A 14,556-nucleotide genomic window follows, 5' to 3' on the forward strand; every position below is an offset into this window, starting at 1 on the left:
TAGCTTCTGCCTTATTATTCGTGCCCATTCCAACATTCCAGTGGATTCTGTATTGTAAATCATTGGACATGGCTATCTAGAAGCCACATCCACAAACATTCTTTTGAGCCGCTCCATCGAAGAATCCAATCGGGTACACCATTTGTGGGCTTTTCCTCCTCTGTTGTTGTTCTTTGTACTTGTTCTCATGAACATGAAATATATAGATAGTGATATGGTATTCTCATATACCAGAATGAAATCCTCAGCAGAATTCTCAAATATATGGTTATTCTTCCATTTCCATATAGCCTAGAAAAATAGGGGGGGAATAATCCTCCATGAGGGCTTCTGTTTGCTCCACCACCCCATACAATCTACAATGTCATGAAATTGATTATAAGGAAAACCAAAGTGTAATGCCAATTTATCCCATACCTGGATCGTGTGGTGGCATTTGAGGAACAAATGAGAGTTGCTTTCCCCCTTCTTTTTGCAAATTGCGCATATGCTAGGTCCGTGCCAATTTCGCTTCTGCAAGTTCTCCCAAGTGAGATTCTTGTTGTGATATAATAACCAGGAGAACATAATGATTTTAATAGGGATATTAGTCTTCTAGAAGGCATATAATATTGGATTTTCCACACACCGGGCTCCCCTTCCACAAAGAGAAATATGTATATCAACAACCATAATATTTCTAGCCTTCATTCTCCCCGACTATACCAAACTGTCACTTTGTACCTCCCGACATATGCCCAATGCTTTTAAGCCAACGCATATTTGGTTCCATTCCATCGCCATTCTTCTAGCCAACCCGAGTTCTTGTGAAGTTTTCCAAATAGGGGAACGATCCCGCCATACAGAAATTAATTGATTCTAGAAGTATATGCCTTTCCCATAGAACAAACCGATGAGAACCTCAGATATACAACATTCCCTGCCAGCTCCCAGAATATGATCCACCCCAATGATAATAGAGTGTCTCGACCCCATCGTCCAAACCAGATGTTGTAAGAAAAATTTAGCAACCTTTTGAAAGCTATGCCATATAGCCGATCCATGTGGAATGCCAATTCTTTCTTTTCAGTACCAGAAAAGAAATTCTTGGTCCTTTAAATATTTTTGTCTAATCACCCTACTCCATATTCCTGATCCAAATATAGCCCGCCATAAGGATTTAATCAACAACGAACAACCAAATAGCCGAAGGTTCATAATACCCCAGCCCCCCATTCTTTTTGGGCAAGATATGTGAGACATTTTAGTCAAGTGATATTTATGTTGTCCATTGCACCCCGCCCAAATGAAGTTAGCAATTATACGATTAATGCTATTAATGATGGCTTGTGGAATATGAAATAAGTGTGCCCAATATACCCCTAGCTGGGTAAGAACTGCCTGTGTGAGTATAGTGCGTCCACCCAGGGACAAGCACTGATATTCCCACCCAGAAACTCTTTTGTAGAACCGGTCTACCAACCACTGCCAATCAATATTTCTGTAGCAACTTGGTTTAATATGATAGCCAAGATACTTCATACCAGTTTGCATCAGTTCCACCTCAATTCCAAATAGGTTTATTATATAATCAATGTCCTCCATATTACTCATATCATGATAAGAAATAGATTTTTGCAAATTCATATTCAAACGAGTAACTTTGGCAAAATTTTAAAAAATGTGAAAAAGATTCAGCCATGCGAGACGATTCAACATACCCATAATAAGCACATCATCGACGAAAAAACCATGTGAAATTTTGATGTTGTTCCCAATTACCAGTGCCTGAAACTTTTCATCATCTTTTTGATTTGCAAGCTCATACCATCCATGACCAGGATGAATAAAAGAAGAGATAGTGAGCATCCCTGTCTCAATCCCCTGCCAGCCCTAAAGAAGCGAATAGGATATCCATTGATAATCACCGCATAATTTATATTCATGACACAAGCCATGATCCAAGCCACGCTTTTGGGCTGCAACCCAATCTTATGCAGAATTAGTCTAAAGTAGTCCCAATCTAAATAGCGATACGCCTTATGAAGATCCACCTTCATATTGGCAGTGTTTAAGTACTTGGTATGAATCGAATGCATACATTCCTGTGAAATAGCAACAACATCATGGATTTGCTGATCCTGAAGAAACCCATACTGTTCAGGTGAAAAAATCGAGACAGTGTAGTCCTCATTCGACTCGGAATAGTTTTTGAGATGACCTTATAAATAAGATTGCATAAAAATATGGCGAGCTTGAAATCAGAGAAAATCATGGAGAGTCGCCGCTTCAAAATGAGAGCAATATACTTTGAATTGAATTTATATGCCAGTGAATGTTCCCATGATCCTCGACTCCTCCACCATATCTAAGACGTCTCCTTTAAATATATCGAAAAAATGTGTGAAGATTTCAATAGACCACCCGGGTTCTTGTCCCCCTTAAAAGATTTTAAAACCCAAAAAATTGCGTCATTGCCTCGAATGCTATACCCTGACCAAGGACTATGGGCGAGTCCGCCCATCATCTCGATATGAAATGAATGCGTTGCGACTCCGAGCCAGTCCTCCAATACAGTTGTTAGCGGGAAAATCATACAAAAACGTTTCGTGTACTTCACAAATTTACTTTACTTTGGTGTAATTTACAATTTTACAAACGTAATTACAGGTGTTGTTTTCTTTAATTACAGTTATAAAGTGTGTTTAGCATATTTTATACAGTTATATGTCATGTCATATGAGTTTTTGGAACATGAGAATGTTGGGAATTAGGTAAAGGTGTAAGGAATTATTAGAGGTTTTTCCAAAATTTACAGAAAACAAACTAATTCGAAATGATAATATTATATAATAAAAAATTAAAATATTAAAAATATAAAAATATTTTGTTAATTATATAATTTATATAATAATCAAAATTAATATTAAATTAAAATATTAAAATATTAAAATCAATTTAAATATATAAATAATAAATATATAATTTTTTGTATATATAAATATATTTGGTGGATGTCTTTCTCTCTTAGTTTTTCTCTCATATATATATATATATATATAAAATGTCAAATTAATATCTCTAACACATTTTTAGTTTTGAAACAATTTGGCTTAAAAATACAAAGGAACAATTTTACATATGTGTCTCTAGTTATTCTTAAGAGAAAAAACAAAGCAAATCTAATATTTAATCGTTCACTGCCACACACAATCTTCTGCGATATATACATAAACAACAAAAGAAATACTCATCAGCATGCCACCCTTAGGTGGAGGTGCCATAGGGTTTCCTAACCTATCAAGAGATTGCTCCAATGTCTCAAGGATGTCTTTGGCCTTTCTTCCTGCAGAGGTTTCAACATAGGCTCATGTTTTGTGGGCAATTCAACATATTTCCCGAGAGGCTTTGTATTCCCCAACCCAAGGAACGCCTAAACTCCAAAAAAATCAGTGTTCAAAACTCCCATGGCAGCGCTCGGTGAAAAAGCTCCCGAAACCAGGAACCTTTGGAATGGGTTTTTCATCTCTCAAAAACCATTCATGCGTAACAAAAATTATATAAAAATATATATATATATATATTTTAGAATTTTTTTTTTTAATATAATTATAAAACACATATGATTTATTCTAAAAACTTATATTTATATATATATATATATAACACATATGATTTATTCTAAATATATATATATATATATATATATATATATAAAATTAAAATTAAAATTCAATATTTAATATATATATATATATAATTTAAGATTTCACACATCGGTGATTCATTTCTTTTAATTGAATCAAAATACCCACAGTAAAAATTATACTTATCATTTCAAATCTCAACCAGAATCCATTATCAAAACACTCATATAATTTAAATTAAATTTTCTTCAATTACAAACAAACGAACTAAAAAACCATAACATATAATCATTAAATTACACTCTTTTATCTCATCATATAATCACCATATGATTAACCAAAGTAGCTATGTTACTATGCTGCCAAAGAGTCAAAGACCATGGATCTTGCCATATCAACAACCATACGATCAACCAAAGTAACTATGTTGCTATGCTCCCAAAGACCATGGATCTTGCCATATTATCAACCATACGATCAACCAAGGTAACTATGTTGCTATGCTCCCAAGGACCATAGGCTAGTGCTCCAATAGAGGTATTTTGTGCAGTAAACACTCAGAAAGTGTTTGGCCTACACGTACAATACAGTAATATCATCACAAGAGTCTTATATTTATATAAGAGTACAGTTATATGCTCTAAAGTAAACACTTTACCGAGCCCGCAAATTTGCTAACAAATAATTGAATTTGGTTAATTTAAAAATAAATAAATTAATATTAAGAATGTCTAAATTTTGTTTTTTTGGGTGAAAATAGATACAGTATCATCAAAAGTTTTTTCTTAAAATCTTGAAGCTTGCCAATTGTATCTTGGATTTTCCAAAATTCCTATAAGATTTTATCAAAAAATCGCTAAAATTTTTATTATTTTCGAAATAAATTTGAAACCTCTTTCAAAAAATGTTTGAGAAGTATTTGGCCTACACCAGAGTAAATCCATCTTAAATACTAATAGACATGAATCGAGAAGATCTAATTTCTTCACATACTAAGTTTATTATAAACTCACATTATTTAAATATTTAATATCATTATATTATTTTAACCCATCTTATATTTATATAAAAATACAATAATATACTTAACTTATTTATTTAATATCAAGAACATGAGATTCATTTAAAAGACTTTGCTTGGGGTATGAACCTTGGCATACGGTTGAGCAGGCCTGGGATTTCAAAATTTATTTTGCCTTTCTCATTAAAATTTGGTGACACTCATTTGGTTTTTCACATTTCATTTTACAGTTATTGAAAGTTTATAAAATGAGGTAGCAAAACAGATTTATCAGTAGAATTGGGAGCACCGACTTTCTTTGGTACTGGTTATTTGTCTTTCTTTTTAAACGTGAAGAAATATATATGTTAAGTGAAAAAAAAATGCAATCACAAGAAAATATGAGAATCATTCTATAAATCCTTAAAATTGGGATAATGGTCATTGGCTTTCTCTACCTATAAATAAAAAATTTATAATGTAATGTTTAAGCCGTAAAAATGTACTGAAATGTACTGTAACCACACGTTTAAACTTTGAAATTTTTATATTTTATTTATATTTTAAAAATAATAAAAAATTATAATTTTATTAATATATATTTTTTTGTATTTAGGTTTTTTTATTGATAATAAATTAAGCAAAATTTTTTGGGTAGAAATTATATAAGAGAATAAGAAGTGTGGTTTATCATCACGAATAAATAAAGAACAATAACAAAGACTTAATAGAGAGTAATGTAAAGATATACAATTTTTTTTGGATCAGTAAATTTGAAAAAAAAAATTGTTAGAATATTTGAATTGTTTTTTTATAGTAGAAATAGATTAACACCATCAAAAACCCATGAAGCACCAAAAATCCTTGAGCTTAACAACTATAACCTAAATTTCTAAAAATTTCAATTTAATTTATCAAAATTTAATTTGAATTTTTATTATTTTCCAAACAAAATTGTAGCCTCATTAAACTACTCTAATTTAAATAATATAACTAATATATAAATACATGCAATATATATTTAATAATGAATTCAATCACTAATCACTTGTACATGATATGTGTAACGTGTGTAATTGCATTTTGTATAATTATTATTTTATTTTAGAAAAAAAAATACATCTATTTAGCAAGTTTTAAACTATAGAGAATAATAAGGATTTGGAGATCGAACAACCAACCGAGGATAACTAAACACAATCAGATTTCATCTTACCCAGAAAACACGTCACGTTTTTATCGTGAAAACCGCATCCGACATCCATGCAGCTTCAGGCAACGATTAATTATATCCACATTCACAAAACGCTCTGTCACAAAACGACAGCTATTTATTAAAAAAAGAACGTGTGATAACATTTCATGTGACCGTTTCAACAGTGGAGATGACAAGCTTCTAGCTACTTCATTTCATTTTCATAAATCCAATATTTTCCTCGTTTCTTTGTTTATTTAAATCTCCCTCCGCTTGTTTATGCTCTAATTTAATCCTCCTCCCCCTTGTATTTAGTTATCCAATTGTCTGCTTTCGTCTTTCTCACATTATAATTTGGAGTCCAACGTCAAACGGATAAGAATTGTGGGCAACCCAATTAAACATCAAGATGGCTGACTGTTTCACTATCGTCACCTGTATTGCACAGGTACACTCTTTAATAAAGCTTCAGGCACACAATCATAGGAATCCATATCCAGGTTTATATGATAAGTGTATAGAGGTACCTGTAGCTCCATGTCTTCCAGAATTCAATGCCACACAGCAAAAGTTATTTTCTCAGATGGCACTCTCACAGAATTCGGGGAGCAGATCAAAGCAGGAGAGATTATTGTACAAAATCCGGACCACTTCCTATGTAACTCGGATTCTCTGTACATTAATCGTTACATGGTGGCTGTTGATCGAGAAGAGGAATTGGAGATGGGCCAGATCTATTTTCTTGTTCCACTACGTAAATTGCAGTACGTGTTGTCAGTGTCCGACATGGCTGAGATGTTGGTCAGAGCTAATTCGGCCATCAGATCGACAGGCTGCGAATATAACTGGAAAATCCCAAGTCCCCACCCAAAAGAGAAGGCCGGCAGGGTTGCAGGAGGATCAAGGGCCCTGTGTTCTGTTAGGAAAGCTTCATTCAGGTTAAGGAGGCTTGAAACTATCCATGAAATATTAACGTGCTCATAATGAACAATAGCAGATTTGATTGTGCTTCAGTAAGTTGTCAAAGGGCATGATTGTATGGATGAATTCAGAAGTGGGTCTCTGTTTATTTGAGTTTAACACAGATTCTTGCATATATTTGAGTTGTTAGATGGGAACTCACACCACATTTCTGTTGGATCTGTTATGCCAATTCTGTTTCTGAATTGCCTCTAAACCAGAGGAGCGAGAAATGAGTGATATGAAGACGATCTGCCAATCTCTATATAATGTTATTAGGAAGTCTGATATAGTGATTATGCAGAATTTCTGACGTAGCTTTATATTGAATCTGAGTCTCTATTATGTACCCGAGCGCTTGCTAAATATGCAAATGGTTTGATTAAATTAAGAGAACTACGATGGAATATAGATTTTGCCAATTTTGTTAATGGACTAAGTTAATTAGTAAAGAATTTTATCTTTTTGGAAGAAAGATTAAATCAATAAAAACTGTAGAAATAAAGTGGATTGAAAAGGATGAATTTATTTACTTATTGATTAATTCTTTATAATTACTCTGATGAACTCATTGATTTTTCGAACTACTCCGATGATGGACTTATGTTCTTCTAAATATGAAAAGTTGAGCCCTTACAAAAGTGCTCCAGTCCAATAAAGGCCAATTGCTGTAAATAGGCTTCCAATACAGTTGTGTTTAGCCGTAAAATCATATAAAAACGTTTAGTGTACTTTACAAATTTACTTTCTCGGAGAAAAAACCAGGATAGATTTATATTAAGGAAATATAAAAATCCTCCATACATATAGTTGCAGATTTAGCAGATAGAGAAACCCCTTAAGATTTGAAAAAGACTCATTTACGATTTTATATTAGAAGCAAAAAGAGAGACCTATACATCACCTCAAAATGGCCCACAAGGCCCGAATTGTCCCCAACAAGACCCAGTAACAAAAGGAGATAATCCACATATTGATTACAATACATATAACCCATAGAAAGGAACAGACAAATCTACCAAAAAGCAGAGATCCAATAATTGAAAAGGAGAGACAGGATAATAAGAGGAGATACTTTACAAATTTACTTTACTTTTTAGGTGTAATTTACAATTTTACAAACATAATTAGAGGTGTTGTCTTTTTAATTACAGTCATTTAAAGTGTTTAGCATATTTTACAGGATAGTTACATGTAACAGAGTGTTTGTTTCGGATTTCCCCTTTTTTAAATATCATATCAGTTATGGTGAAGCAACATATCATTTATTCTAAAGACTTTCTTTAAGCTGGGCTTTTATATATATATATATATATATATAAATATAAAAATTAAAAGTTCAATATTTAAAAAATAAATAAATTATATAATTTAAATTAAATTTTATTTAGTTACAAACAAACGAACTAAAAAACCAAAAACATATAATCATTAAATTACACTCTTTTATCTTATCATATAATCACCAAGTCACCACATGATTAATTACATTAAATTCATACATAAAATTAAAAAACCCAATTAATAACCAAAAAAAATGAAAACCCAATTAATAACAAAAAATGAAGATTTAACTAATTTTTTTAATTCAAACCACAAACTCCAAAAATACTTATAATTAAACAACCCCTTTTCTGTGGTTTACAAGAAAGTGTTTGGTGTGCTTTACATATAGAAATACAAATACAGGTGTTGTCTTTTTTCGTTTTTCGGCACAGTCGAATGCAAGTGCTTGGCATAAACAGTACATGTATATTATAGAGTTAAGAAAGTTCGTTGTTTAAATTTGGGTGGAGGTTATTGTAGTGTTTAAGTTGTAAAAATTTACTGTAACCACAAGTTTAAACTTCGAAATCTATATTTTAAAAATAATAAAAAATCACAATTTTACTCATAAAATAAATAAATTTTATTCATAAAATAAAATAAAATATATTATATTATATTATATATATATATATATATATATCTAATTTTATTCATAAAATATATTATATATATATATATATATATATATATATATATATATATATATATAAATAAAAGCTTAAATGTGAATTTAAACATGTATTTTTTTTAATGAGATACTTAATTTAAATTAATTAAAATTTAAATATTTTTATTATTTTATTAATATGAATTACAGTTAAATATTTTTATTATTTCATTATTGTTGTTTTTTTAGATTTTTGGTTTTTTCTATTAGTAAATTTGTATATAGTGTTATATGTCTAAATTTTTAAATATAATTATGAAATTTGTATATGAGATACTCCTAAAAGTTTTGAAAATTTCAGTCTCAAAAGTCTCAAAGGAAGATATAGCAAAAATACAAAGTATAATTATTTAAATTTTATCTTAGGATTGTTCACAAAACTTAACATCCATAGGGTATAACTTTGAAAGTATCCCTATAGAAATTCCACCCAAAATTTGAACCAGATGTTCTATGAAATTTCTCTTTTATATGATCCAAGTTTCACTATCTAAACTACTCCTAGCAAAAAAAGTTATTGCAAACATTCCAAACTAACCTATTTGAAATCGATTTTAAGAACATCCAAGAACTTAGAATGCCTTAGAGCATATATCTAACATTATAGTGAACCAAGATCTAAACTTTGAGCAAAATGTTCAATTTAGATTTCACTCAATGTGGTTCAAGTTTCACGGTCTGAAACCTCCCATAAAAAAGTTATAACAAAAATTACAAATTGACTTATTTGAGATTGATTTTACGAGCATTAAAAAATAGAACTTCTTTGGGGCATATCTCCAATACCGAACCAACATATGAAATTTGAACCATACATTACTTAGATTTTTTCTCATTTTTTTCCATGTTTTACCATCTCAAACCTCTTAGAAATAAAGTTATAATGAAAATTCCACGATAACCTGTTTGAAGCAACAATACCATGGGATCATGAGCTCTGATACCAAATGTTACAAATCTCGTGTCTTAAAAATGACAATAAACCAATAATTATAGTCATCTTTGAGGGGGAAACCTCCTTTACAATGAATTAAATATACAATATTTTGATGATTATAAGACTATGTCTCCTTAGTGTGTATGTGTGTGTATACCAAGGAGACAAAGGGTACAATTATAATAAAATGTGACCATGAGAGCTTCTAGCCTACATAACAATATAAACATAGAAATATAATCACTCAATATGTAGATCTTAATAGGGGGTTTTAGGGTTAATGTGGGGCTTATAAAAGGCTTAACATAATTAGTATCCTTGGAATGAATTTGAAGCAATGGTTGAAAATGTGAATGTCACAAACCTACAAGAAACTAAATGAGATAGATGAATTTTGAAGAAGCAAGGGTTGAATATAATATCGGGACAATGGTTTGCAATTTATTACTCCAAACATATATGCTGATGAAAAGTAGTTCAGATAACCATTGATTGTAAAGTGACCTCCTTCTATGTTACCATCTTTATACAACAATGGAAAAATGATTATGTAACCTTACTAATGAATGACACATTCCTCTTTTTCAATAATCTCAACAATAAAGTATCTATCCAAGAACCTAATTGGTCTAATGATATTTGCAAGATAAAAATTAAAAAAAAATATGTAATTGTTTTTCTCAAGGAAGATATATTGAGTGATGTTTTTAATATGAAAATTGATTCAAATAATGAGTCTTGACAATCCTCAGTGTTAGCATCAATGATTGTATAGTTGTCTTTATGCAACAATTTTTCAATAAATTTTCTTAAATGGAACAATGACAAGTGAGATGCGCATTTAAATGTGTTTGTTACTCTACATAAATAATTTCTATGTGATATTGTGTATATGACAAAAGAAACTCAAAATGACTATAAGATGGATTTTAATCATGGAACAATTCCTATTTTTAATACATCCATGTTGAAGTGAAAGTAACATGTGCCTTTGATATAGAAAACCATTTAAGAAACAACTTAACACAAAAAAAAATTGCCCCTGACTTAATGTTAATTCTAATGGAGAGATAAAAAGATACACCATGTAAAACTAGATAAAAAGATACACCATGTAAAACTATATGTTAGCATCATAAACATCATGAAATCTCTCTAGAGAATCACTATTTAATTTTGTTCTTATTAATATAGGAGATAAAGGGTCTTATTCTAAAGCTCAAAAGTGATTCACTATTCCTTTTTATATCTCAAGAAACATATAATAAAAATGCAATAACATCACTCTTTTTATATCTCAAGAAACATATAATAAAAATGCAATAACATCACTATGACATGTATGCTTAACCTAGACACGACAAATGCAATTACATCGATGAAGAAATACATTTAATTAAAATTTCATTTTCCCTTTTTTTTCCATAACTCATGGTTGAATGAGAAAAAAACTCATAGTTGAATGAGACGGAAGACCTAATGTATAAAATGCAATAGACTAATCACAACAACACAAAATATGTTTTAGCTACATTGTCTTATACAAAGAATAACCTTTATAGATGAACTTGTGACAAAAACACAAGATCAAACTAAAACGAGTGGGAAAAAATCACTTGAATTTGTATATGAGAAAACAAGATAATAACTTACAAGAAAAAACACTTTTGAGCATGGTTGTGCATTTGGAAAAAATAATGAGTTAAAATGTTGAATATATATAAATATATAAATATATAAATATATAAATTCATTTCATAATAAAGGTAGGGTAGCTATAAAAATATAGCAAAGTTATATATATATATATATATATATATATATAATATTATATTATATTATGTACATTGACTTAGGAAGGAAAATGCAAACCTTGTTATATTGGAAAACGCTATATAAGCATAATCAGGATACAATTTCAATAATAAAAAGAGTTGCAAAAGAAGACTAGATTCAAAAGCATAAAATCTATTTGTACTAATAGAATTAATGACCATAAAATGCATTGTTTCATTTGATTGATTTACCAATTTATTTAAAACCAAATAGATCTAAGTAAACCTAGCATGTCCAAATGAGAACTTCAATTAAATAGAAAATAATGGAAATTTTATGCTTATGGATTATACATGCACCAAGAAGTATCCAATAGAGTGACTTATAAACAAAGATCCAAGGAAGTGACTTTGTAGAATGTGTTAAGGCTTCATAAGATTTATTAATGGAATACCTAACAATATTAAGAAAGCAAGCACGAGAAATTGTTATAGAATAAAGCCAATTGTGATGATGTAGATAGAGAGGTAGTTAAGTTTTGAAGTGAACTATGTCAATGCTCAAAAGGTCCATAAAAGAAATATTCTTCAAAGAATTTGGTAGCCCATGGATAGATTAAACAAATGAATTTATAGTGAATCTATGCTTGACATAGGTTTTTCACAATAGGAAAAATGACCTCACATTTTGTTTTGTTTTGTATCGTAATGATCCACAATCTATGAATATTTTTTAATGCATATGTGCATTTGTAAATGCACTTAGTTCTAAAACTCCATTCTATGAGATAAATGAACAATCCTAACGTGGTATCGTAATGATCCACAATCTATGAATATTTTTTTAATGCATATGTGCATTTGTAAATGCACTTAGTTCTAAAACTCCATTCTATGAGATAAATGAACAATCCTAACGTGCTTGGAATGCAGATGTGGTCCATTGTGGTGGTGACACATGGATGATATGGATGTTGATGTGGCACTAAGGGAAAGATATTCTAATGGTCATAAATTTGTGTTGAGAGTTTATATTTTGATGAAATTTATATAGTTGGAAAGCTATCAATGATGAGGAGATTAGGTATGTATACTTTGTACCCTAAAAAATGCCTTGAGGGGACCTAGTGCTCTTACAAAGTGGTATCAAGATTTTTTTTGGCTATAAAATCAAGTAATTATAGTGAAACATATATATTTTTACATACACTTGAAATGTTTTGATAAAAATAAAGCTATTTTCATGCTTATTTATTCCAATACGCAACTAAATGTTCAAGATATATTATCTATTCTTCAAGTTCTATAATACATTTACCTTTTTATTAAATTATAGATGACAATTATAATAGCCCAAATAGGCATATTGTAAATATGTGTGGTAAGTTTTCCATTTAGTTGTTATTAAAAGTAAAGTTTGATATAATAAACTAAGTAAAGGGTGCACTTGGTGTTCCCTAGGAGAACCATGGGGATAGCGAACCAGTAAGTGGGTAGTAGGGAGTCATGAATTAATAAAATTTTATTATTAATTGGAAAGTGTCTTTATCCTTGAGTCTTTCTACCTTTTTATATTATGTTCCTTACATTATTTTCTTAAGTTTTATGGAGGGGAACATGGTTTACATACATGTATTATGTGGATGTAAGACTTTGGGGAAGAATTACTCTACCTGTGGGAAAATGATTCATTCATTCTATACATTTGTATGGGTGTTAATACCAAGAAAGTTCCATATTTTGCAACCACGATAGTATGTGAAATCCATGATTATGTTCATGGTAAATTGTTGATATAAATAGGAAATAATGTATAGCTAAGATTCCTATTGTTTCCAACAATAGAGATTTCATGGCCAACTTTCATTGGAGTATTACAAGGAAGTGAGATAATCTAATGGAATATTTTGTAGTGAATGGAAACCCATTCCTTGTGTTGGGTAGGGATAAGAGGGAAAGGGAGGTTGGCGAGTGGGACCATTGTAGTAAATAGAGGTCCAAAATTTTATTTTCTTGAATGAGAGTTTTAGATAAGGGGTTGAGTGAGGAAATTTGAGCCACAACTAGTCAATTTTCCCTTGTTGTTTCGATGCCTAACACAAAGTTGACAGATACTAAAACTAATGTTTATGGTTGGATGCAATAAAATCTCCCATGGAGCTATTTTCCCAAGTGTAGTTGATGATGTATAATTTATTTGATCTATATTTCTTGTCTTCTAATTACTAATGCTTGTGATGAGTATTGTGTTTGATGGATATATGCCTACCTTGGAACTTGCAAGTTTGATAATTGAAATTGGGTCTCATGAGGGCTAAATTGAGGGTTGTTATAGCTATTTTTTGTTGTAAAAGGCATAATTATACCAATTTTAGGCAATTTAGTATCCATCCATTTGAATTTGTTGTAAATGACCTTATTAGAATCCAAGAAGTGGTCATAATCATGAAGAAAATGTAAACATATGTTTGTGAAAGAAATATATAAGTAGGTCATTGTCAAAGCATATGAATCCTGTTGTAATTTCCCATGGATCAACTATTATTATTTACTATATGAGTAAAAATATATTTTTATATGTTGAAATGGTTCATTGTACTCATAAGAAGTGTATTAACTAGTCATGGACAATGTTAATTTGTTGAAAATTTGTATTTTCCTATCAATTCTATGTGTTAGCACCCAAATTGTATGTAACAATGAAATCCCTAACCCACAAGGTATAATCCAAGGACAATTTTTAGGAAGGTCAGCACTATCACCTCAATGACCTATTGTTTCCTCTTTAGGTTGGCTCTCCGCTGACTCATGGGGTTATCCATACTAGGATTACTAACAGTAAGCAACGAAGCAGAAGGTGACATTAAGAGTAGGTTAGTAAAATGTGGTTTGTAGTATTTAGGATTCTTACAATAAGTGGGTGCCAAATCCAAATAAGGAAAAGAAGTCAAGGTGAATCAAGTGGTATATGAGGTGATGCAGCCAATGCACAAAACACCTTTACAAAAGGACTTACGTGCGGACACGCGTAAAAACCAATCACCCCGCTTTACGCCCTTTCCCACAA

Source organism: Pinus tabuliformis, chromosome X, assembly GCF_031772625.1.
Source record: "Pinus tabuliformis cultivar Carrire ecotype Pingquan chromosome X, CPIR1, whole genome shotgun sequence".
Classification (NCBI taxonomy): Eukaryota; Viridiplantae; Streptophyta; class Pinopsida; order Pinales; family Pinaceae; genus Pinus; species Pinus tabuliformis.